The 25,804-nt window shown below is 36.3% G+C and overlaps 1 protein-coding gene across 3 annotated transcripts in view; it reads left to right on the plus strand.

The window, feature by feature from the left end:
* ZNF385D (zinc finger protein 385D) overlaps positions 1-25,804 on the plus strand; it is a 404,459-nt gene that overhangs the window by 219,992 nt on the left and 158,663 nt on the right. The gene's annotated exons all lie outside the window — the stretch shown is intronic.

A 25,804-nucleotide genomic window follows, 5' to 3' on the forward strand; every position in this document is an offset into this window, starting at 1 on the left:
TAGTAGTCTTATATCATATTGTGGCGCCCAAAACTGCACATAGTACTTGAGGTTAGGCCACAGCAATGCAAAGTAGAATGGGACAATCACCTCTGATTTTGCTAGGAGAGCAGTCTTAAGAGAGAGAGTGATATCAGCCCAAATAATCATCACCATAAGCTTAACTAATTCAAAGTTAACTTTATCTTGTCTTCATTGTTTAATGAGATATAGGATGTAAATATCAAAGCAATAAAAACTGCAAAATATTAGGGGTATTTCCATAAGAATAGTTTTCATAATGTATGGCTGTAATTTCGTGTGATCTTTATTTGTAAGCCTAAGATATTCACTGAGTCAGGCCAGACAGGATATATAAACAATATGCTGTCTCTGGTAACTACATTGGTAACTACATTTACGTTATTTATTTGAAGGTGTCTATTGCTTAAACATTGCCTTTGACTATATGCTTTTTAAGTGATGGGAAGTCTACCATTTTGGGTCCATTTAGTGAAAAGTGAAAGCTCCTTCCCCTACATTTTGAGCTGCAACAATAGGAAACAGTGTCAGAAAGGGTAGTGAATCAAGTTCTGTACGAAAATGATAATTGAATCTTCTAAACAAATGGTTGAAAGGCTGTGCTTTGACTTTCATTTCTTACCACTGCCATTTATACAGTGAGCATCTAACATGATTACACCATCCTTGGTTGTTTAGGCAATATAAAGGACTCATAAAAAAGGATTGACAGCTAATATTTATAAATTAAAACACATGATTCTCTATTTGGATAAAATAGCCTTGAACATCCAATACAGATTATTCCATGTGTTATTTAATGAGAGGCTCCAGCAGACCAATTGAGATGCAGATTTCAAAAGCCTTGCAGATCTTGTAAGTTTGTTTTAGTGGGATTTATACTTGTATTAGATTTCTTAAGGAGCCCTGTCAGAATGCTAAGAACTGTAGAGACACAAAAAGTCTTCAAGCAGTTCCTCTCTGGATCCTACCCTGAGTTCTCATGATAGTATGGGGGATGTCTGTTTGTGGTTCCTGATTCTGCAAATCCCAGGTATGGATTCCACATTAGTTAGATGATAGTTGATAAAATCACTACCCTAGGGTAGGAAATGTGAAATACTTCCATCAAAGGTTCCCTAAAATTGCCATGGTCTGGGTTTTACTGAAATTTCATGATTGTTGATATTTTTTTACAAGCATAATGTGTAAGCATACTTTTCCTCACAATAAGTAATTTTTTTTACAATACGCTCAGTATTTCGCTGAGGCCATTTCAGAAGAAAAGTCATGATCCTTAATCATATAAAGTATGGACTTGAGAACCTACAAGACACCTGGAACACATTGTTTCCTCAAAAGAATTTCTTGATATTAATTTGAATTACTGAAACAGATAATGATAGGCTTAGAAAATTAATTGTAAAAAATTTTCTTGAAAAATGCTTGGAAAGACTTTCTGCTTGTTTCATAATGGAAAGGCTAAATGTTTTGTTTTGAAAGTGTCCAAATGATTTTTAACTTGAGAATAGTAAGTTATTTTGATGTTTTTAAAGGTATTTGCAGAGTTCACTAAAAAATTGTTTTGTTTTTTTTTTTTATTTATTTTGTCATTTCAAAATGGTTTGTGTTATTTAGAAGTCATACTGTATGGAAAATAAACTCTTAATCCTAGCAAAAGAAGTAGATCATTATGCTGTAGAAATAAGGTGACTTTTTCCAAAGTAGACTATTAGAAAGGGACAAGCCTTTCAAATTGTACAAGTCTTTATCTTTCTAAATTTATTTTATGTGAGTTTATGGCATCATTCTTCATAAAATACAGCAAAATACTTCAGTATTGATAATACTTAACACATGTACAAGATAAAGATAGCAATTTCAGAGTACTCCTTTATCTCTTAATTGATTTGCTTTTTAGTAAATAAATATACTAAAATGCAATGCCAAGGTGATCACAGATGTGAGGGTAGAGGGGAAGGAGAAAAAAATGATGTGGTTATTTAGGAGTAAATAACTTCTGAGTGCAGTATTGTTGGAATTGTTGAACTAAATACTGTCATATTTTAGGAGCAGTAAAGCTTGAGAATGGATGAAAGCAGGATTACAATTTTAGGTGCTATTTTCTCTTTAAGGTTGCCCATCTGTTTTAAGTACTGTTATGTCAACCAAAGAAATCCTTATTACATGATTTGTACTGGAAAACTTCAGTGTTATGAGAGTGCTAACCTTAGATTACTGGCAGGGTTTCCTGGAATATCGAATCTAAATAATTATCCAAAAATTATACTGGCTTTATTTCAAATATTATTTTATTTATTTATTTATTTATTTTATTATTCAAATATTATTTTATCTGGAACTCGAAAATAGGATAATGAAGTTACTTTGTCCCACATCCATGATTTAGAATAATTCAAGTCCACTAAGCTTTCATTAGTTTTTATAGCCAAGTTTTATAGCGAAAATATAACGTGGTTACAAAATGCACGTGTCATTGGTCTGAGTCACTGTTGGTTGGGAGTAAAGGTTTTATTCTTTTTACGTTTTGAGATATAAATCTATTCACTTTTGCACTAACTTTTTCATTTAGTTTCTTATCTTCAGTTTATGTCCACATGATATTTAACGGTATTTCAAAATATATTATGTATATCTTACTACAAAAATGGAAGTTTTCACATTGATTCAATATGAAAAAAGCACAGAATTTAGAATCTTCCCTGGGGTCCTATCCTATTCCCATTTAGATTGACAGATATCTTCCTGTTGTTCCGTGTTAAAATAGATTCAGGGTCACAATATAAATTTGAGAGAACTAAAGGGCTTTTTCCTTCTCTTTAAAATTACTTCCACTGCACCCTAAAATGTCCTTGATGTTTAAGTGATTCTTTTTTGCAGATGAGAATTTCTGCTCCTGATAGCTGATAGTTTGATAGAGAAGAGCAAGTTACCATTCAGTTATAACACATCAAATACAGGCAGACTTCTGTTTCTATTTTTAACGTTAAGAAATATTCTATAGATGTCCAAAGGCAGGTGACAAATTAAGGAAAGAGAAAGAATGAAATAGAAAGTATAGACAACCTTTGGAATCTAATATCAGGGTTCCAGTTGACACACACTTATGACTATTTTATGACCTAAATTATAAAACAATTTTCCTCCCAATGGACTCGTATGAGGAATAATTTATGTAAGACTTGTTATTATATTTGGTCGTTAACTTTTTCTCTCTTTTTTTTCTTTTTTTCTCTTCATTCTACTTTGTGATAGTTAAAGATCTAGGGATGTTTTGAGTATCCTGCAGAAATACTGTCTCCAGCTACCATTAGAGAAATGCACTTTTAAAACTCTGCATTCCTAAGATTAACCTAAATAAGCTCAGACCAGGTGGTTGTCAAGTTCATTGATTTAGTGCATAACATGTAAAATTTTCCTCATACAAACCAAATTATCAGACCTAAAAATAATCACTAGGAGCAAGATTTAAATATCCTTTGGTCCTTTGTGTGGATGGGGATAAAAAAAAAAAAAAGAGAGAGGATTGAGAATACATGAGAGAAACAACTCTGCGGACATCAAGGTCAGTGAAGAAGAAAAGGGAGGAGATGTTGCAGGTGCTGGAGCAGAGATTTCCCTGCAGAAGAGTGTGAGGAGTCCTTCTCCTGAGGAGGAAGGAGCGGCAGAGACAACCTGTGATGAACTGACCACCATCCCTATTCCCTGTCCCTGTGTGCCACACAGGGTAGAGGAGTTAGAGAAATTTTGGAGTAAAGTTAAGGCTGGGAAGGTGTTTTATGATTTGGTTTTGTTTCTCATTATCCTACTGTGGTTTGATTGGTAATAAATTAAACTAATTTGCCCAGGACAGTATTTGGTGAGTGATCTCTCCCTGTTCTTATCTTGACCCACAAGCCTTTCACTGTATTTTCTCTCCTCTGTCCAGTTGAGGAGGGGAGTGATAGAGTGGCTTTGGTGGGCGTCTGGCATCCAGCCAGCATCAGCCTGCCACAGAGGGTAAGTCAAGACATTTTGATCATGCCTTGAATCATTGCACAGTTTTTCTGCACTCATCAAAGTCAGAGGTAAAGTCAAAGCATAGTATGTCCAGCCTTGTTACCCTAACATACATTTTAAGGAATAGCAACAGGGGACATAGGAAGAGGTTAGCTGGGACAAGAAATAGAATATATCTGTGAAGGAACTGTAGAAAATCCTAAATCTCTTCCCTACTGAGCAAAGGAAGTAAAGTAACGGTGTTACGAGTCCCCTCATTGCAAGTTTTTCTATATGGCATGTCTGGTTCACCTCATTTTAAGGTTATCAAAGGGATGAAGCTACAACTGGTAGGGAAGATTTTCTTCAGGGCCTGATAAATCCATCCTCAAGCTGATTCTTGCAGCTTGTTGGGAAACATATTGCAGTTCCTGAGACTTTCAGGCTCATTTACTGGCTGTTGTGGGTTTACCTGTTCCAAGCATTCTACCTCTTGGGAAAGAGTGGACCCAGTTAATGTGTCTTGTAGTCATCAGCTGAGCAGCATCCGTTTTTCACACTAATCAAGTTTTACGGGTTAAAAAAGCATATACTGTGAATTCAGGTAAAGCAGAAGTTTACAGCCTTGATTGCCAAATTTTGAAAAACCTGTAACATGAAGAAGTAAAATAATCAGTGTAGCCTTAAGGTTTACCTGAGAGGAAATAATTACCTTTGTGTTGCTTAGGATTGTTGAGGCAAATCTTGCCCTTAGACCAAGGGGGGCAATACAGCTGGTAGACACCCCTCTGTGGGATGCTGACCTCACAGTAGGAACATGAAGCGCTCATGTTGTCCCAAGCTGCTCTGAGCAGCAGGCATAGTAAGCATTTTCTATGAATTTGCCAGGGATGAGACTTTCCCTGCCCTTGCCTTTTGGCACTTGTAACCTGTCTCATGTTGCTTATCAGAGGATGCACGACCCTTTCCTTTTGCTGGCTTCTCTCAGATTATTACAGTGACTCATTAGTCCATTTCTCTGGCTTCAGTGGCTTCCCTCTTGTCAGCTTTCCAAGACTGCTATCAGTCTTCTAAAATCAATAAGAGGGTCGATTGTACAACTGTTCTCTTAATTCTACAGTCTGTACCATGTCCACAGCTTTCCATAGAAATCATGCAGGGTATGAATAATCCAGGCATCAAACTTGTCATTAGCTGTGGATTTAAACTCCATAACTTTTGTTAGTTGCCTACTTGTAAACATTTATAGGAAACACTGATTTTTCTAATGTAAGGGGCCAGTTTCTGATGCCATTACTCACCTTGCCTTGTATCTCTTAACTGTGAGAGCTAACACAGTTAGTCTCTTTGGACTTATGAGTAAAATGCCAGAAGTTATTTTAAAAAAAAAAGTCTATATAGATGTGAGAAAATCATCAACTTTCAGTTTTCGTAAGTGATAATACCTAAAGAAAACTCTTCATGAATGTCTGGAATGAAGCAGTTTCAAGTGCAGCTCAGGGAGTCATGGCAACGACTCACCTGGTGTCTGAGGATCAAAATACCCAAATTAATATTTTTCTTCAAACTAACCCTTTTGCATAACTCCTTCAGCAATTATTTCTGCTATGTATTTTCTCTATGTTCATATTTGAAATATATGCTGCAGTGGAGGATTGTGACCAATATGTGCTTTATTTTCCTGTTTCATAGAGGTGTATTAAACCCATTCCTGATGTTCTTAAGGCATTTAGGCATTTTTCTGGTTTGAGCCTGTTGCTAAATGCCTGGTAGCTTGGAAAGGTAGAAATTAAGAAAGGAATTTGTCCCAGTGATAGAGAAAATAATACTTGTTAATGATACTAATGAACCTGTGAGCCTTAACCTGTGTGCATCTGAGGATAATAACTTTTTTGTCTTTAAAAAGTAATAAATGGAAAACTTGGTTAAAAGTTTTGCTTGTTGAAGATTCAAGAGTAATAGTACGTGGAGTTCAATTTACATTTTACAGTTGTTCTTAGAGCTAATTTTAAAAATATAACTAAGTAAACAAAACCTCATCTGTAAAAAAATGACAAATGAGACTATTTTCTGATAATGAATGTCAGCAAAGCATAGCCTGATTCCTTGTGATAGGGATAAATATATTTGTACTAATGTGCTTAAAAGGCAACTATTAGTTTTTAATGAATGTAAGAGATTTATTTTTTAGCAGAGCTACTAAAATAATAATCATACATAAAGGAGTACTTTACACAAGCTCAGGAAATTATATTCAGAGATTTAGCTTGGGAATTTGGTTCTGGTTTGAAAGATAACGTTCATTTTTATATACAAAAAATTGTTTAATTCATTATCATACTTTTATTCTGCAGACACTGAAAAGCTTTAATGCCCCCCAAATTACTTAGATGTGACTTAGTTTTATGAGTTATCAAGCACTAAAGATATAAATAGCCTTATTAATCTCTTAGAGCTGGTGCAATACTGTTCCAGAACGCCACTATTGCATAATAGGAAGCATTTATAGGGTGGGTTTGTTCCCCACGTTAGTGTACCAATTTAGCTTGATTCTAAGATAATATACTGACTGAAAGTGATGTATGATTTTAAGGCACCGGGTAAAATGCAGACTTTCACATTAAACAATAAAATGTGTCTAATAGGCAGGCACTATGTTTTTTTTGAAATTAGACTTTTGATTAATAGTCTAATGCAGCACCAATGTAAGATTAGTGGTCATTTTAAGGAATAAGAAAAGGGATCAGACCTCAGTGTTCTATCTTCGTGTTGGATGCAACTGTCACTTGCTCACATCTGTGAATAGATGTGCATGTATATATACAGAAAATATAGTGCCATTTGTGATGGAAACTGATGGAGCTGAAGCTATGAAAACCTGGATTAGGAAGCAGACATTTGGGCTCTTACTTTAATTCGTAGGAACTCAACTGGTTGTCACTAGCAGGTATCAATAGTAAGAGTCATGTGGCTACGCGTGCATAGCACTTTGAGAATTTCTCATAAATTGGAATTAACTTCTCCTGGTTCTCCAAAGAAACACGACATGCTGTACGGAATACAGCATAATATCAGATAGCGAGATAAATATCAGTGCATCATCATTAGCATGGATTATTAATGTTACCACAAAGAACTTTGTTCTCTGTGAAGCACTGATTTCTTCTCTCTGGTGACCAGTGACAGGACCTGAGGGAATGGCCTGAAGTTGTTTAAGGGAGGTTTAGGTTGGATATTAGAAAAAGGTTCTTCCCCCAGAGGGTGGTTGGGCACTCTTAACAGGCTCCCCAGAGAAGCACCAAGCCTGACAGAGTTCAAGTGCTTGGATGATACTGTCAGGCACATGGTGTGATCCTTGGGGCTGTCCTGTGAGGGACCAAGAGTTTGACTCAATGTTCCTTATGAGTCCCTTCTGACTTAGAATATTCAGTGATTCTGTGAAATTCATAAACTTGGCCGAATTAGGCACTAAGAAATCCACTGTTAACTTTGGTTTAGCTCTGCATGTCTATTTCTTGAAACTTAATCAGGGTGAGTGTATCAGATAAGAAGCAGAAACTAGAGAAACAATGTTAAAAATAATTGCTATGCTCTGGGAAGCTGATTCAAGGGAACTTAGTGGCAACTTTATAGTTGAGAAATTTGTACTAAAAGTGATATCTTTTGTCTTTACTTAATGATGCAAAAATGAAAACCAACCTGGTTGTAAAAATAAACTCTAAAGAGCTGCTAGCTGTTAATACCGAAAATGTACTAAGTGATAATACTCTTATGCCAGACTGATAAGCACCTGTACAAAAGATATAGATTGCCAACTAAATTAGTCTGGTAATCCTGATAAGTCCATAGTGAGGTCTATAACATCTGCTAGAGGCAAAAATGTATTCTGTAAGACTTGCCTTACACCTATATTTTCAGTCTGTGCATGTCAATCAAATTATTTCAGGAATGGCTTTAGCTTCTCAGATAGAGAAAATGGCCTTGAAAAATTCCTTCAAATCCATGTCCCTATATCTAACTTTCAGCAGGGTAAGAGATGATGCTTCCTAGGTTGTGGCTTTGAAGCTATGGGCTTTCATGGTGGCCCGAGGTTAGAAGTGAAATTTAAAAAAGTGTTTGGTCTAATACTTCTTTTTCTTATTTTTATTTTTCTTCTTTCCATCTAAAGAAAGAGGGTGTTTAAAAGTAATGGTGGTTGTATATATGGAACAACTTAGGAGTTGTCAGAAGTTACTGTTTCTTGTCATGTAGCAGCCTCTTTGGATTATATCCATTAATCATTATCACGTGGTTAAAACACACTCTTAAGACTGCTCTAAAATGGTTTTCATACTCTGGCTCAGTGATGTCACACGGGAATACAAAGGTGATTTTTAAATTCAGGGTGGGTTACAGATGGCTTAGACTTACACACAAACTGTATTTGTATTGAATTATTTCATGGCTTTATGAATAGGAGTAAGAGCATTACATATAAAGCTAAGGAACTCTCAATGTGCGGTCAGGTGGGCAGAATACAAGTGATTATATACTTACATGAGAAATTCCAGCAGAGGGAAAAATTATTTCTTTTGGTGGCCACATATTTTATCCACGGTACCTTGTTCTGTTTGAAGATTATACATTAAATCTTTTTTAAGAATATAGGATGTAGTTGATGTGCGTGAGGCATCAAATGAATCTATCAGATAGCTGACTTGATAATGTACAACAACCAAGGACTTGGCATCTCTCTACTCACAAAATTCTTTGCAATCAATATTGTATTAATAATTTAGTTTCTGCTAATTTAAACTAAATATTCTTTCAGGAACTACATCCAGCACAGTAAAATGTAATCTAGCATCAGTGTTACTGTTGTTTTGGGAATGGGAGGTAAAACCAGGAAATTTCAATTTGGCCTCCTAGAGTGAGTATGGCATTTGTCTCCCTGAGTATAATTTATGCATGGTAAACTGAAGATATTTTGTGACACACTTTTCCTGGGAGACACCTTTCCTCAGACAGAAGACTAGAGGCCAGAAAAAAAAGATCATTCCAATAGCAGCACATAGCCAATGCAGTTCTTACTAAATACTACCAAATAGGTGGTGACAGGAAGCAAGGATAACAAAAACAAGCTGTTTCATTTTTCTGTACAGTATTTCACTTGCTTTTCCCAGGCATTTGGTTTGTGGGGGTTTGGGTTTTTTGGGTTTTTTTTTTCACATGAACACAAAACAAAAATTCACATAAATGAAATAGTTGAAGAAACCATGGTGAGCCTGAAAGTCGGGGAAATAAATGAGCACACTTTTTCAGTATGATTCATGTTAACAGAGCATATTTTGGGAACTGAAGTCCATTGCTTTGCAATGTATTGTGAGAAATTATTTTATCATAGAAATAGAGGACAGCCTTTTGGATGACAAATGTTTTCTTGTGTGTGACCTTCTCCCACATTCTTTTCTTCAATGTTTAAAAGGCAAGAAGGTGTCAGTAGAGGTAGTAATTATTATAAATCTGGTCTCTGAAGGCTCTCTCATCTGTGCTTCATCTTTTCTGCCTCTTCCAAAACAATATTTGAAAGTCTTTTGAGCTTCTTTTTGCCTTCTTTTTTTTTTCTTTTTTATCTCTCTTTGTCTCATCCTATTGCAAGGCACATCCATGGATTGCTCTGTTGGCTCCCCATGTTCTGCAAAAAAGCAGAAGAACTGTGATGGATGTTAATCCCACTCTGTGGTCATGTATAAACAGACATGCCATGTAATTGTTGATTTCACTGTTTACTTTGAAGTCCTCTATGTTTGGATCCATACAGCACAACTTATATCTGTAAACTCTCCCATATCTTTTGACTAAGTGACTTGCTGACACAAACAGCAGTTTTAGTAGCTACTTGTCACTACTTTATCATTCTCCAGTTAATAAAATTTGTATTTTTAGAGAATCAGGATAAAAGCCATCTATGTGACCCTTCCTGACTACTTTGAAAAATTAGTTCTGGGAACTTTTTGATCATAGATTGTGCTCCATTCTGGTTTCTTTTGTTACATACTTAAATTACTTTTTTCATACTATGCTCTTGGAGAGCACTTGTGAAGTAGAGGTAGAGATCATGCAATGGCATGACTTCAGCTGTTCTGGAAATTTAAAAGGGCAGCAGGCCCAGCATTTCTCTCCTCACCGTGAAGAACACTATAAAAATTTGTACCAAACTGATGCTTTTTGGAAAAGCTATAGATCCAGTGACAGAGAAGGTGAATAATCTCCTTTTTTGTTCCCCTTTTGATAGAGGATGGCAAAAATACTTGCCTACAGAGATAATTAGAGGGGGTAGATTAAAAAAAAACATGAGTTAATCCATGCATTTGAGCAAGTTTAAATTAAGGGCTTTGCTTCTGTAAGTTTGGCTTGATGGATGATTTTCATGCATAGATCCAATATTAACAGGAAGAGCAAGATGATTTGTAAGGAAATTTAGGCTTCTACATTTCAGATCCACACCCAACCTAACTGTTTATTCTTTCTTTACCATAGGAGGGGGAACAAAATCAACCTGAACACTTCCAAGAAATGATTCATCATATGGTCTACCATAGGCTGAGTTGGTGGAGTTTGAGTGCCTGTTCTGTCTATTGGCAATAAGGGAAGTCTGGAGGGTAGATGTAGTCAGTGTGAACACCTAAGGCTGGCCATTGGTATTCAAATGTACCTTCTGGAGGTCATGAACCTGCTAGTATAGCCTTTCCTATGTTCCTATGTTCACAGGTCAGGTGTGTTCCAGGCAAATGAAACTATTGCATTGCTTTGAAAGAAAGCTAAATGCACACTCAGCAACTATGTCTATCCATTTTATGGGCTGTTGTTTTATAGGTAAGATTGAATAACAAAATAGATATTACTTATGAGGTGTTTGTTCCAAGTCTGGCACCTTTTTTTCCTGTTTTTTTTTTTTTTGTTTGTTGGTGTTTTTTTTTTTTTTTCTGTAGGATTATCATCATTGGAGCTGACATAGCCATGTGTCAGCTCATCACCACTGTAATGGTCAGTTGTAGCACCTGACATGAGATGATCCAATAAAGGCAACAGGAGTTCTTCAGAGGGTTTTGTCTGATCCAGACTTACAAAGACTATTTTGCTGAAGTTATATAAACCTCACTCACATACAAAGATCCTGGTCATTATTGAAAATCTATAATGCAGTGCCATGACTAGCTCCCAAATGTGTTAGTTAGTCAACATAAAAGTGTAGATATTACATGTTATTTTACATTTGCTATCAGCTCCCTCTCTGTACAGATTACAAGTAAGGATTGAGGTCAACATTACCAATGAATTTCATGGTTATTTAGATGGCAACTATCTAGATACAAAGAATGTGGCTCAGCTGACATAAGCTACATGGATATTTTTTGTGGCTGTTGACAAAAATTAAGTGGTCAAGCTTTTGAAGAAAGCTAGGGTCTTTCATGTCTTCATATGCAAATACATGTTATATACACTTAAAATTATATACCCTTGCTTATTGTTGAGACTATTTTTAGACAGACAGTTGGCCAAAAGCAAGCCTGTGGCATATTTTTCTACAGCATATTCTGACAGCAAACTGTTAAATTTTTAGGTCTTATTGAAATAATAGATATTGCATATCTTCTGTCAGAGGACCTACTTCAAACAATTAAACAAAAAAAAGCATAATTCAGAATTTAATATAATTTATAAGTACAAAACTTGAAGAAATAAAAAGGCAAGTTTATTCTTATTGAATCTGTTTTGCATGACTTTTTGGTTTTAATGCCGTGGAAACTGAAGGCTTTTCCTTTAAATTGTTTGAAACCTATGAAAGTGAGGATTTTCTTTTAAATCATCAGACGCTTAATGGAATAACTCAAATCCCCAAAGTGTATAGAATACTTGAATGTCAATATTTGCAGTGAGATCTGTTTATTAGACATACTGATATGTTTGCTCATCTGTATGCTCCACTTCTTAGGAAGCTTCCAAAACTGTTTGGGCTATACTTTAACCATTGGAAATGTAGTAGAATCCAGAACTGTGCAAAAAGTGCCCTTTTTGGCCAAACTCATATCCCTTTTTGGACATGTTTATGCCAGAGCAGATGTGGTGTGCAGCTGAACACTATTTACTGCATGGGAACTTCCAGCTGATCAAAATATTCACACTGTGAATACAATAATCCTCCATTTCTGTTGCTTAGCTGAGATCCACCCTACTAGTGAATCTGGTTGGGGGATTTAGTGGGAGTATTGAAGAGGAGTTTCATTATCTTTAGAAAAATTACAAGATATTAGCAGGATGATATTACTTGCAATAATACACTTCAGAGGCAGACCTTCATAAGTGGTGGTATTAAGAAAGACTTCTCATGGCAGTGTTAGATAGAGTCCCTGGATTTTTACAGAAGAGTTGGCCATGGATACTGTCTGCTGGAAACTGTCTTACGCATTTGTAACATAAGCTGTGAAGTGAGATTTTTCTTTTTTTTTTTAAACTAATCTGGTTTTCTGAACTTCAAGAATTACAAAGGATGTGAAAATCTGTCTGCCATTATCAGATGCATATATTTTATTAGATGATGAAATTCTATGTAATACTTGGTTGCAATCCTCCCCTCCAAATTAGAATTGGTCTTTCATGCATTTCAAGAGCTTCATTCAAGTGCAGGTGAAAGGGAGTCTTGGTTTGATTGGCAATAAAATGCTTCCACATTTATAGATATGTTCTGTGAAGTAAATATGAAAGGAAAAAAAGTATACTTTGATTGTGTCTGAAAATGCAGTTATCACTGCCATAAGTCTCAGTGTGAGAGAGAAGGGAGAATGATGGGAGGGAGGAAGATTCAGAAGAAGAGAGAAATCAAGAAATCAGTGACAAAGAGAGCTCCAGAAAATACTTTAAGTTACTTTCCACATCCCTACAAAATAAAACCACCCACAAGAACAAAACATATCCTGAATGAGTCAAATTAGGTAGTCAGTGAATCATAGTACGGAAAGAAAAAGTTTCTGTATGCAGATAGCATGCAAAATGACCATACTTTTGCTGTTTTAACAAAGGTAGTATTGCTGTGTTCCAGGGTGTGGACTAAAGTACTGTATCCAGAGGAAAGAAAAAATGCGTATAAGAATGCATTTCCCTGTCTTATAATTGCTATAAAACAAAATATTGATGCTCTCAAAATCCTGTAATTTATTTTTTCCTTAAAAGCTATGTAAGAATATGCTCTAACATAGTTAAGGGTTTATGGGAAATAAATACAATGCACTATATTGAAAATGGATTCCCAAGAAAGATCAATAAATGCTGAATACAGCAGAATGAAGTTATCAAAATGTAAATATTTTAAACAAAACAGAATTTAACAGTTGCCAAGATAAGCTACTCCCTCAAAGCACACTGAAGACATTTTCTAGTTTACATAATGTAATTAAATTCAAGCCTGAAGAATTCAAATTCATCCCAAAGACATTATTGGCAATGTGATTTAATGTGTGATAAAGATGAAAATGTAGCATGTGAGAAGACCACAGGAGTTTTATAAAATTACATTTGAAAGCTGCCAATTGTTTACAAGCATTTTTTAAAAACTACTCAGTAGTGTCATAATGAACCTTTTCCATTATTAGCAGCATGACCCTCTTCCTGACACAACTGGTGACAAGTTCACCCCAGTGTAACTTCCACAGTCTTACAAAAGCTGTACCAGGAGAAGATTACTCATTTTTGCCTTGTGAACACAGTGTAAGGAAAACGTAAGTCACTCTTGTCTTACAAAGTAAACCACTTTGTGTATATTTTTTCCACATTAAGAGAGACTAGTATAGGCCTTATATACATTTTCTCACAGTTGGATTTTTGCTCATACAGTGGAGGACATTGTGAGCTGAATGCTGCCCTAGAGCCAAGAGCTTCAGGGATTCAGCCTTTTTTCTGTCTCTAACTAATCTCTCTTATAATATTTTAAACCTAAATTTCATCTGCAAAACAGGGATATACTATTTACAATCTTATAAGATCATCCAGTTGAAACTGCAACAGCTCTTGCGAAAATATTAATATTGTATCATAAATGCTAATGTCCTTTAATCCTTTTGTATTATGAGAGCCTCAAGTCTGGTAAATTAGGGCTTTATCAGCCAGGGTACAGAAAGATTAATTCTGTGAAGCATATCTTGGCACTAGTGGCGGGACATCTCAAAAGATGCCAATATTTTGCTTTTAATGGGTGAGGGTCATTTACCTCTGCTGAACAGAAAGGGTCTCTAACTAGGATTAAAAAGGGAGAGAACTATTTGTATAGTGATGCTTCTTACTGGAGAGGCTTTGCAGTCAAACTGCCCCTCTTTAAAGGATTTATTTGTGCTATAAGAATGTCATGGTGTGACCCCAGAATGACAGTGAAGTGGTATTTATAGTATTTATCCAGTCATCAGAAATGACTAATTATCCCTCTCTTGGAATGTACAGGCTTTGATGACTCATGTAATATGCTTTCATTATCTCACAATTTTGTTTCTCTGATCCTTTCAAAAATATGTACCTATCTGTAGTAATACTTAACGTTTTCCTTCTTTAAAGTTCCAGAAATTACAAAGCTTGCAATTTTTTGGTAAAAACTCTTGCAACTCCTGTGGTGTCCCCCTCCAAAGTAGTAGGTGTTTTTTGTTCAGTCAGTCACTCTTGCATTTGTCATTTTACAAAACCTTCTGACAGACTTGAGTCAAGGAAGAAAGATCAAAGGCAAATCCATTAGTAGCCTCTCAGGTCTGACCTTCCCTTAGAAAATATTCAGTGAAAAGTTTAAAATTACTCTTTATAAAAGGGCAAAAGACTGTAGCAGAAAAATTATGAAATACATAGTATGAGCAACAGCAGGACCAAAGCACCAGTTCATCTGTTTCTCAACTGGAAAATAAGATTAAGTAGTCACCATAATATGTAAAGAAAAATCTGTTCCTTTGAACTTGTTATTTGTCTGTTGCTAGGTATTACTTTTTGTAACTTTTTTTCTATAGAAACCCTGAAAGTACTCATGACAAAATAACACCTTAAAGCCTCTAAACTGTGCTCTTCTGTGATTATTGTTACTTCAAACTTGGCTCTAATTTTCTGAATTTTATATTAAAAATTATCTCAATCCAATGAAAAGTCAATAACTAATAAGTTTTTTATATGAGTAACAGTATATTTTGATTCCCATTACTGAGGCACCTAAGAAAAAGTCACACACACCATTTTATTACTTATCCAAAAACATTCAAGTAGCAGGAACCTATCCACCACCTTTGTGATAAACATTCTCCATCAGGAATTTTATTTTTATTCCCAGAAAAAAACCAAAACAGTAACTTAATTAGTACGTTACGTGGATGTTAGCAACAATTTTAATTATCTTGATTCAGACTAAGATGCTTTGGTCTTCCCTATCCTTGGTGACCCATTGACATAAGAGAGCTATCCTGAAGATGGTCTTTTGTTGTTTGCTCTGGGAGAATCTTAATGCAAAAGATTCATAGCATCAGACAGAAGTTGATAAAATCACGAGATTATTAAAGTACTCATTAGGTGTCTAGGAGACAGTAATCTTTTTCCTGTAATTTCCTGTAAATCTTTTTCCTGTAAATATTTTCCCTAGAGTCCTTTAATGAATGGATGAGGACAGGTGACAAAAGGTAAAGCATGTACTGTGGGACTGTAGATAGTAATCCTTGCATAAGGGAGAAAAGACCTATGTAGCCTGCAGAATTGCTGGCTAACTTCCAGCTGGAGCTAATCTTCTCATCTCTCAGGTGGCTCCAGTGGACTTCTACCCAGTGGAGAACCATCTCTAAAGACCCCGACCACAACCACGATTCACTTTTATTCTCACCCTGTGCATTGGTTGGGATATTAATTGAAAATGTGGAAAATGGGTTTGTAACCTGACTAGAACAGTTGTGAGGCCCAGAAGACAGAGTAGCCACTCATGACATTCTTTATGCCCAGCAGTAATGAGCATGAGCTCACTGGTACTTTACTAAGAGCAATTCATAACACTTATATTGCAACCAGCTAAAATGTTAAGCGTTATAATTTAGCTTCTTCCTCTTTCTAATCAAATGTCTCTGTCATACTGAATAGCAAGTAAAAAGTAACACAATAGAGTGCAAATTTTATCACTCCTAATTCTGCCCTTTGATTGGTTTCATATCCAATGATGAAAAAAATATCGCCTTGTTGAGCAGGAATGAGAAAGTAAAAAGGGGGAACTGGAATCCTAATGTGGCTTTTGACCTGTGCAGCAAGTTAATTATACACTTGAGAAAGCATCTAGCATTGTCATGTTGCACTGTATGGATCTGTGTGTGCACAAGGCTGAATATAAATATGTGTGTACATGAGCATGCGTATATACTTTATGCAACATTGCACTACTTGTACTCAGTACTTCCTGAATTTGTTCTTAAAGTCATTGGTTTTAAAGGATTTAAATGAAGATGAAGTATGGCCCAGTGGATTTTAATGTATAGACAGTTACTCTTGGCAAAAATAATTACTTAATTAAATGCTCTGGTGGACAGTGATTAAGGAAGGAAGTGGTAGATAAGTAATGAAAAGTGTATCAGTACAAAAAGTATCAGCAACTTAGAAGATGATAAAGTATCTTTAGTGGGATAAAATAGGCACTGCAGACTTCTGCAGTAAATGGTTTTACCAAGGCATGCTATTTCTTACACTATTTTCCATGAAAGCTTTTCTGTCACTGATGCAGTTTTCCATTGCACAAAACTAAACTGCCAAATCAATGCAATCCACAGATGAACTAGAAGTCACTTTTACATTGCAGTCAACTCTGTCTGAGCAGTCAGAACAGAAATGTTCATGAAATGACAATTACTTTCTTTATAAACAGAGAAAGTGGATGATCTACAGAAGAAGTGAATGTAGAAGTCCATTATTACCATCATGCATCTTCTGCTCTGCTGTCTGCAGGACCCTTCCTCAGGGCTAGACAGACACACAGACCCCTACAATCCTACAGCCAGCTTTTCCTCCTTTAGCACTTCCAGGCTGTTATGGTATTGTTATACTGTAGTCCTTCTGTACAAGATGAAACCTTAGACAGTCAGTACGCTTGGAACAGTTGTGTCAAATCTACAGAGTCTGAAGAGATATGGCTGGGGCTTTCAAACCTAGATGAAATTCTTTCAGTTGTAATGCTTTGTAGGAATATGAAGTGAAGCTATTAGGTATGTCTTCATCTGTTGTATACTGTTTATCTATATAGTTCAGAGAAGAAAAAATTCTGTGAGGTAGGGACCGAGTCCAGTATTTTCTGTCTCTATATACCATATTTAGGCACCTCAAGTAACTAGGCTTATTTTAAGAGGTCCTGAGTGGAAAAATCAGTAAAAATCAAGCCAGTGAATTATCTAAAAATAGCCACAGCACTCTATTTAGACTGTTACATTTCAAAATTATTAACTTCCTAATTATATTGGCATAAATAAGTTGCAAAGTATTTGTATTGAGTTGGACTCTGAAAACTGTGTTTTGAAGAGGAGGTTTGACTCTGGGATGCAGTCTTTTTGGATAGCTATGGGAAACAGAATTACTTATAGTCTGCTATTACGGCTGGGTGTTTTCAAACCTGGTAATTAAATTCAAAGGTATGGAAGATCAAAGGGAATCTGTACAGGAAAAAGATGTAACAAGAAAGTCAGGAACAGATACAGACAGGAGTTTTTTGCTGTACATGTCATTCTGAATTAGAATGGCAGAAGTCTCTGTCAATAAGATCAAAAGTTGGGAACAGAGATGAAAACTCCTTTTACTGTTAATTATTATAAACTAGCTAAGAATGTATTTGAACACTATTGGAAGAATGTTAAAAAGCAGTTACACTCCTTGCTCCCCCTGGGAGAAGAGTACTGGAGCATCTGAAATTTAAAAGAAATAAATGGTTTCTAGGTGATTTTAACATTTTTTGCTGTTCACTATTAACTCTAAATGGCTATATCGTCTAACAGCCACTTTGTGACATGCTCCCATTTTTTTTCTTAAAGGTAGCTATGAATGGCATAAATTAATCTACAGGGATCTTAGTAGACCATGGTTTTTGTAGGATGCCAGCTTGGTAATTCAAGAGTGGTGCTTTCCTCTATGTCTGTTATTTTTGAGGCAGATGTTTTTGATCTTTGATTTTTTTCATAGAGTGAAATGTTGAGGCACTGTGGGGTCATTTAAGAGCCCAGAAAATTTCCCCAAACAGTGAGAAAGCTAATTTATAGTTAATGCCTTTGGAGAAAATTAAATTCTTCTTGTATAAATTTAATGCTGTTTTCACTTGCAGGTGTTTCTCATGTTCTGTTCTAAAGTGCTACTTAGTGTTGCTGAGCACAGTTGATAGTTGCTGTGATGATCCCAGATGGAGCTGAATTTCAATGGGTATGAGAGATCTTCAGGGGTCCCAGATCTTTTAGGAGATTGGAAGCCTTGGCTGGGATTCAGCTTGCAATTTTCAGAGTATGTATGTGTACACACGTGTGTGTGTGTATGTGTGTGTGCGTACAGGTATCTACGAGTGAATTAAGTGTCTAAGCTCCCCTTTTGATTGGTGAAATTCTAGTCAATATAGTTAATGGAGCTTAGAGAGCTACTTGGCCAACCAAAGTGGGAGTCTACTGCTAGATGTAATAAATAACTCTTCTAGCTTTGTTGACTACATCAATTTGATCTTTGACTGTGTTGGGAAATTAGACATCCAGATCACAGGTAGGCACCCAAATAAACACATAAAAACTTAAGTGTCAATCTCCGAGTCAAATCCTACCTACAGCGAGATATTGCTGATATTTTCACTTCATGACAATTTGTTTCTTACACTCTGTGGTGAAACTTGCATGTGTGGAATTGCAAAATGTTTACACATGGTCAGGGCAATCAAATACAATGCTAGTGTGAATAAAACCAATCTAAAATTTTTATAACAATCTCATAAAATGTTGAAAACTGCTGTAACTTGTATCCTTTTATGCCCTCAAAGTAGTGCCTTGTCTGCGGCTATTTTGTCTCCTTCCTTTTTTTCATGGCAGTTTCTGAGAGATTGCAGCTTACTCACCTTTGACTAGTGTTTCCTTGGTAGTTTTGACCAAAATAACTTTTCCTTGGATTTGAAAGAGGAATTCAAACACATAAATTGTGTTTTCTATGAGATTAACTGTTTTATAGCCATTTGAGATGCAATTTCTTCTGCTGAACTGTAACAGACTGAAAGTTTTTCATCTAACCTAAGATAAATGTTGATACCCTTCTGCGAGTCAGCAGAAAGAGAGAAGTATCCGCAGAGAGGGACCTATGTTCTTCCACTCAGATTACAATTTACTGTGGGATGAGTTGCCCCAGGAGGCACCTTTAGCACTGGCTACTTTAGTTGAGGTGCTGTCTTTTTAGGTAGTTAAAGCTGGATATACTTTAAACTCCTTCCCATTCTTAGTTCCAAACGTGGTGCTGGAACCTCACAATCCCTTTGGGTCCTGCTGCAAATTATCTCAGCTCTACAAAGCAGGAGAGAAGTTGTAGTGCTGTGCAGCTGGCAGTGTTTATGTGCATTCCAGGCTGTAGGTCTATGATCCAGCCTCGCTCCCATTGATTGGTCTGGTATAAAAAACAAACTGCTTTGCACTCATTCACATTGAGACTTCATGTGCTGGCATTTTTCTCTTCCAGTTATGTATTTAAAACACGGCTCATTGGGAAACATAAAATCATACTGCATTGCTAATTTTTTTCCTTTTCTTTTTTGAACAGCTTTGTACAGTATCAAGAAAATGAAGGAATGTTGTTTCATGCTTGTATCTTGAAATTTTTCCATTTAGGTGCTTTAGGGATGTGGAAATAGATTTTTTTGTATTCTCTAGGAGCAAACAGAATACAAATAAAAGCTAGATATTTTGTGTTTCAAAATGTTTTATTTCTTAAAGGAAAATTAGAAGCAGAACTGTTTGGGAAGAAAAGAGCTAGAAAGGCTTGGGAGGAAAATTGATGCTTCTTTAAATAACTACAGGTCACCAGATGAGTAAAAAAAATAATTTCATGTTCAGAAAATGGCAAACTTTAGCTGGAAGTCTTTACTGGCTCACCCACAAAATTAGAACAGCAACTAGAAATTAAAAATTGGAACAAAATTGTAAAAGAGGAAACAGATACTAATCAGTATAAAATTGAAGTAAGAAGTGTGGAAAATTTATAGCGAAAGACAGAAACAGAAAATGAAAAATCTGTGATTGGTAAGGCAAAGGACAATAAAAAGCTTTTAATGTATTAATGGCAAAAGTCCTAATCATATAAACCACTAGATGGAGATAGTAAGATTGTTACGAGAGATTTGAAAGCACCATAAGTGATAAAAATTTTTTTATTCTCTATTTTGAAAAATGCTTGATGCATTCTCCATGTTATGAGTGTGCTGAAACACTTTCCAAAAGGCCTGGAAGAAAGAAAGGAAGATGTAAAGCAACAACTTCTTGGACTAAAGACTATTTAAAACCAATAATTCTGGATAACTTTTGCATTAGAGTCCTAAATGATTTGTTGAGGAAATCTCTACCTCATTGATGCTACTTGTGGAAGGTAAAAAATACCCCCACAACTCACAACCAACCAAACAAAAGAAAAAGACCCACAAACCCAGCCTTTTTCCCCACAAAAAAGCAAAAAAACAAAAGCCAACCAAACACTCCCACTCTAAAGCATAACAGATACCTATGCAATAATTGCTTTATCATTTCAAACAAAATGAAATGGTCTCTAATTAATAATGCAATAAATTGTAGTTATTTTATTTTAATCAAACAGTTAAAACAGACAGTATAAATAGATGATTTTACTATAAAATATCTGGTTTTGTTACTTATCATTTGGCTGATAAAAATGATTATAGAAATAATAGAAGTGTGTAGTTTTGGCCATTTAATGGTACAATCAGAAATGCAAAATGCAGCCATTCATAAGTGAACAGATGCATCCTGTAAATCAGAGTGCAAAAATAAAAGAATCCTGAGTGTGAAATCTGTATAAAATTTTTCAGTACAACATCTGGATTTATAAAATTAAATTTATAACTTTATAAATTGTGAGAATACAATGCCTGGATTTGGTGATAAATCTTAGAGGGTATGTTGCAAAATTGTAGAGAATGTCAGAAAGACGAACAAAAAAAGTGAGGCACTGGTTCATTCACCTCACAGAAGGTAGTGCTGGATTGTCTACATGTGATATGCTCTAAACTGACACATTAGATAAATTGTACTGAAAACAGTACAGAAATAAAATTACAAAAGAAAGAGAGAGAAAGGAAGGACTATGCATCCTGAACTTGCTGTTGCCATCGGTTCCAGTTTTCATTCTTTGACCGAAAAAAAGAGATTTTGTGTGTGTGTGTGTGTGTGTGTGTGTGTGTGTGTGTGTGTGTGTGTGTGTGTGTGTGTATGTGTTTGAAAACATATTTGACATGGACTTAGACAAGCTTCCCAGTCTTGTTATTTGCTTTTAAACCATACTTCTCTTTAAAATTTTATCAATATACATAGTCAAAGAAGCTTCTGTACCAGTTGAATATTTATTCATATTCATTACCTCAAATCTTGTCCCATGCTTAGGAGCAAAGGGTGACAGGAATGGGCATTTAGTAAACAATTAGCAGCAATATTGCCTAAAATACGGGTCTGGCTTTATGCTGGCAACATTCTGTTTGTTTGTTTAGTAACTATGCATATCTATGCGAAGGAAATTCAGAAAAATATGACCTTTCAATTGCCACATGTTGTCTGTGTTCAAAATACAAAATACCAGAAGTACTAGCTGCAAGCTTAGAAAAATGCGTATTGTTCTATTTATATTCCTTAAGCTATGTAGAAATTCCCAGTTGCTTAAAAAGAACAGTGCTGTAAGTGCTCTTTTTGAACTGATAAAGTCTGCATGGTAAAGATTTGTAAAGGCTCTCAGGATCAAAAGTGAGTCTGTTTACCTCTTGAAAACGCTTTTATAGGAGGTTCTGGTTAGCCATTTCCAATAGAGAATGGAGCAGTTGATCAGATAGCAGCTAAACTAATGAAAAGCATCATGGAAGTGACAGGAAGATTAATTAAGTTCCTCCAGTTGTATTCACGTGTGGTTGTACAGAGTTCCTTCGGGTACTGCTGCAGTTAAATGGTATTCATAGTGACAAATATTGCACATTTCCAGAACTGACACTTCTGAGTCAAGGGTAAAAAAACACATTTGGTAGTTCTTGCCAGTGGAGAATGTGTAAAACCAAAGATGAACCTCTGTGGCTGTTTAAAATATACAAATGTAACTTGCTTCTTCCCTTTCTATCCTTTAGGGTAACCTCAGGAGATTAGTAATGAATCACCAAATCTGCATTATTGTGTAGTATGTCTTAAATTACTCCAGATGGCTTCAAAATAAAAACAAACCAAACTTCTAGCTGATGTACTTACTATATTTTATTTGAGGCACAAAAATATGTGCACTTGGAAACACTTTCAATTTCTTTTGGAGACTTAAAATACTGTGACTTGTTTGCTGTTCTTTCTTTCTTTCTGCACTGTGGTAACTGTAGTACTAATAGGAATGAAATTTCGACTCATAAGTTTCCAAATTTTGTGGAAGTTCTAGTCCCATTTTACCTTTAAGAATCCTTTAGTTTTGGGGTGTATTTGGTTAACTAGTAGGTCTGGTGTGATTCGGATTTTTTCTCCCATTTTATTTTCAGAAACTAATGTTTCTACAATAAATTTTTGTTCTTAACAGCTGTGTCTGTACAATAGACAAAATTTATTTTAGGAAAATCTGGAAACCTCTCAAATGTATGAGATTTTTTAACCTACTACACATGATGTATAGATTTAAAATGTTGTGTCACTAGTGTATTTTGTTGCCTACTGTTACACTTTTGCCAGCAAAGAGTTCCTCGATGTGCTTCTGCACTTGCAAGGAAAGGTTTGTGGTCAGCCTCACTTATTGAAATTCATCAAAGGCAATTGGTAAGAGTCTGAGTATAAATCTAATATTAGTTGCCTCCTGGGAGAGTTCAAGACTGGAAGAGAGATTTCCAGGAATCCTAGGGAATTAACTGGGTGCATTAATATTAAATATTAATTGGTCTCTGCAAAAGACATGCCTACGAGTGGCCTTGATACTTACTATGGCGGCATTGTGTAAATCAGTGGATAGATAAAAATCAGTAGAAAGCACAAATTAGTGGAGCTAGTTCATGAAGTGCCCCTCTGGCTCTAGACCAAGTCAGGCGTGAGGAGTAACCTGTAGCTTTCCCAGCTCTGGAGAAATATAAGGTACGTGCTGTACTTCCAGGTTATGTGTACTATCTGCTTTTTGTTTATTCCGAGGAGGTAACATCTTGTGGGGTGTTCTGCATTTTGAAAATCTGCCCTTTGTGGCGAAGCCTTTACCAAGGTAAGGAAGGGCGGAAGAACTCAAGGTGGAGATGCTATTTTGTTGGAAAAGAGGATTTCAGGGAGTAGAAGTTGCTTCTATTTTTAAGAATAAGGGTGAGGGGTAGCTGGTTTAGGAATAGGTACATTTTTTTCTTGCTATGTTTGTGCGATTGCTGAATAACAAGGATTTGGGAGATTTGCTTTTATAAGTGAACCATGCATGAAAATATGATAATTTTGCAGTTAACCTGCATCTGTAGCAAAGTTAAATGCTGGTTAGCCTGTGTCGGCTTGTTGATGGTTGGGAGTTTGCACCACGGGCTGACATCATGGACTAATTTGCTCATTCATTCTGCATGCTTCTGCATGCCCAGGCTGGGTCTACTCAAATCTCCAGACACACATAAGTGTTTGCTGCTCCTGTCTGTGCTTCCCTACAGCTGTTTTCCACAGAATCCTCAATGCTTGCATTAAAACACCAGCCATTTGGGATTGCAATTACTAAACTAAACCTTGCTTTCACTGACAGTGACAATATCCCACCCAGGGAATAAAATTTATTCTTTGTTCCTTGCTTGAAACTCTATTTCTTTTTGCAGCTTATTAATGTTGAATGTGTAAATGAAAGCAGAGTTTGTCATGCACTATGTGAATTTGAGCTGTGAAAGCTTTCCAGGAGAGGCCACCAGTGATTTTTCTCTCCTACTTTGCATTTCTGTAGTTGAAATGCAAAGAAATTAAAGTTCTTGTTTTAATTGCTTTGATTACTTTAATTGTATACTTACTGTCAGAACACAAATAAGGTGCATTAAGGTGGAAGGTGATCCTGCTTGTGTTGCATCCTATAGGGCAAAGCAAAATTGGAGGCAACATTCAGAACCAAATAGTGGAGAACATGTCAATCTACGTGGCACTTTGTTGTTCACATTTCCTGAAGATCTGACCTGCCATCTGAATTGGTGCAGCTATTGTAACACAAAAGCCATTTCAAGAAGGTGTGTTTAAAGGCATCATGGTTGTTACCTGACCATTAATAGTACACCTACACAGACATGAGCATTCTCAGATGACCAGCTGATGGCACAAATCAGCAAGGCATCTTTGCTTGTTGAAGCACCAAGACTAGAGTTAGCCTGCATCTCACAGGTTTTGACTCCTGGCAGAATGACCCCGAGCTTTTTTTCTGTGATAAGGTAAATGCAGTTTAACAGGCAAATGCTCTGCCTGGGTGCAGACTGTCTTAAAGGACGTCACGCAGTGCCTCTGCAAAAGCACTTCAGAGCTGGAAAAGGAGCTGAAGGATTTCACAGTGAATTGATTCTCTGAGCTTTTACCCTCAGTGAAGGGAGAGGAGGGAATGGTTGTGCTGCAGAAGGCTCCTAATAGTAGCTTATATCTACTGCTCAGAGAACATTAGAGTGGCTCAGCTGAGATATTTTAAACCAGTCTTTGAAGATGGTATTTTCCCCTACAGCGAGGTGTCCTTCCCTGCATGATAGAAGAGAATGAGCATTGTAATGATGAAATAAAGGAAAGAAATGTGCTGTGAATACCCTCTGTTACTTGCTTTCTGCACCTTCTAGTTAAAATACAGGCCATGATTTCTAGATAGCTTCGTTTTTCTGTTTTTGATTTAGGATTTGCTCAACTTATGTTGCTCTCAATCAGTTTGAACTGTGCAAAAAGTCTTGATCTTCCTCCCTCATGTACTGTGGCCTCAAAGTGCACTCCTTAACTGTATGCTTTTTAGTTGTGAAGCAAAGCTTATTTTGGAGTTTATCAGTGTACCATGTATCTCTCATTTCAGGCTTGCCTCTTCCCAGGGGAAGCTGGAATAAGAACAGGCACTGAGAAAGGCTAGGTATCAGAAGTGGATAGCTGTGGGACTGCCAGCAAGGGACAGGACTGAAATTCGTGCCCCAGTTCTCCCCAGCAGTGTTTAATCTCTGTAACATTCATACAGGTAGCATGAAACCTCGTGAGAGCAATGCTGCGGAGGGCTCTTGCTGAGAGATGCATAGTGGCAGTGTGCACCAGGGCTCTGAACTCTGCCGCTGCAATTGGAGCATTCCTTGGCTGCTGTGCTGGTGCGATAATTTTGCCCGAAGTGATTGGACCTCATGAAATAGTAGTTATTGTGCGGTGGTTTTACAAATAAGAAGTGGAGCTTTAAATGAATTATACCTGTCATCCTCTTTCCTGTAGAATTAAAGCATTCATCCCATTAGATCCTATTATAAAGAAAAAAAAGCTTCGGCATACTGTCCATTATTTTTTACCTTTATTTAGTGTAAGTGTATTATCAGTGATACACGCCAGACTGACAGCAGGAAACCAATGTCCTCTATCGATTCATAGAAGAG

Source organism: Pseudopipra pipra, chromosome 1 (assembly GCF_036250125.1).
Source record: "Pseudopipra pipra isolate bDixPip1 chromosome 1, bDixPip1.hap1, whole genome shotgun sequence".
NCBI classification, from domain to species: Eukaryota; Metazoa; Chordata; class Aves; order Passeriformes; family Pipridae; genus Pseudopipra; species Pseudopipra pipra.